Raw genomic sequence first — 1737 nt, 5'->3', positions numbered from 1 at the left:
AAACCAAGGTATCTATAGATAAAAAATCAAATACTAAAATTTTTAGTTATTATTTTTATATGAAAAAATCTAATTTTTTATGAATAATTAATTTTAACATTTGTTATCTAAAATTTGAAACAATTTAACGTATATAATTTTATATTTAATTAGGTGTTAAGTCTATTGTACAAATAGAAATAATTAATTTTTATACTTGTTATTTAAAAATAATATTTTTCTCTCTATGTATATAAAAATATAATTATATATTAGCATAAAAAAATCATACTGATAGTTACAAAATTAACTCAAAATTATTTTTTTTAAAACAATTGAATTTTGATTCTAACTTTTAATATAACATTAGTATTCTCTCCAAATTATATGTAATAAATATTTCATTAATGAAAATATAGATTAGAAAGATAAGCGGTGAAAATTTAAAACTAAATAAAAAACTAAAAAAAGATGTATATAATAATAATAATATTTTTTATTTGAATCATATTATTTTGTTAATTTTATTTTCTGTAGAACAGAAGAGTAGAAAAAACAGAAAATGAGAGAAAAGAGAGAGAAAGATAAAGATAAAGAATGAGAGTAAGAGTAAGAGTTTGTTGATTTTAGAAGAAAAAATTTTATTTTAATTGTAATAAAAGAATATCGGATTACATATTTTGATTTGTCAAAATTACTAATATAAAATATAAATTATATATAGAGTAAAAATGATAGAGAGAAATAGAAAAATGGAGAGATAGATGAGAGAATTTAGAAAGGGAGTTTATTGATTTTGGCAAAAATATTTTTGCTCAATTTTAATTTTGGAGAATAATATTTGATTTTAATTACAATGAGGGAGTGATATATGACATATTTTGATTGTAAAATTAGTATAAAGGAGAGAATAATTCTTTAATTTTAGAAAAAAATTTAATTCTAATTACAATAAAAAAATAACATAAATACATTTTAATTATAAAATTAAAAATATATAATAGATAATAGATATTTTCCAACTTTATTTCTCCTAAGTTATAGTTGGTGTTGAAAAGTCACAACTGGCAAGATAATAAAGAAACAGGTATTGATGATGATATAAGTATTTAACTTGGTTAATTATGCAACTTGTGTGACTTTTTATGCAAAAACCCTATCAGATTTGGCTAAGGCAAACACCTTTTTGGAAAATTATGTTCAACTTGGATTCCTTTTATTCATATAGTCCACCAATTTATGATATATCTATTTTAACCTATTTTTTTATATATTACAAGGGTATCTTTATTTGTTGTTAGATTTTTCTTATTGCGTGCACATTATTAGAGTAATCATAAAAGACTTTCTTTTCTTTTATTTATTTGTTAATTAATTAATTCACATATACAATTAAAAAGAGAATAAGCTAGAGTATGCGTAGTCTAGATTTCTCTTATTATTCCAAAAACACCAATGATAAGAATGCCTTCTTCTTTACTCAAATTATGTTGAGAAGTTCAAAATAATTCTTTTTCCTAAACAAAATTTCAAACCTTAAAAATGGTAAGTGTTATTATAAAAATAAAAAATAGAAAAACGTTTGATCGAACTCTTCTTCTTTATATATGTGCATGCATGTGATGTATCTGTAAACACGTATATATATTGCTTTTTTTGTCGAGAAAAAAATAATGGTTTAATTACTCTGCTTCTTATAGTTTTATTGAATTTTCAATTAAATTTCTATATTTTTTTTAATTGGGTTCTTATACGTTA

This window comes from Arachis ipaensis, chromosome B02 (genome assembly GCF_000816755.2).
Source record: "Arachis ipaensis cultivar K30076 chromosome B02, Araip1.1, whole genome shotgun sequence".
Lineage (NCBI taxonomy): Eukaryota > Viridiplantae > Streptophyta > Magnoliopsida > Fabales > Fabaceae > Arachis > Arachis ipaensis.
The sequence above is the reverse complement of the archived record's forward strand: the minus strand, read 5'-3'. Positions refer to the sequence as shown.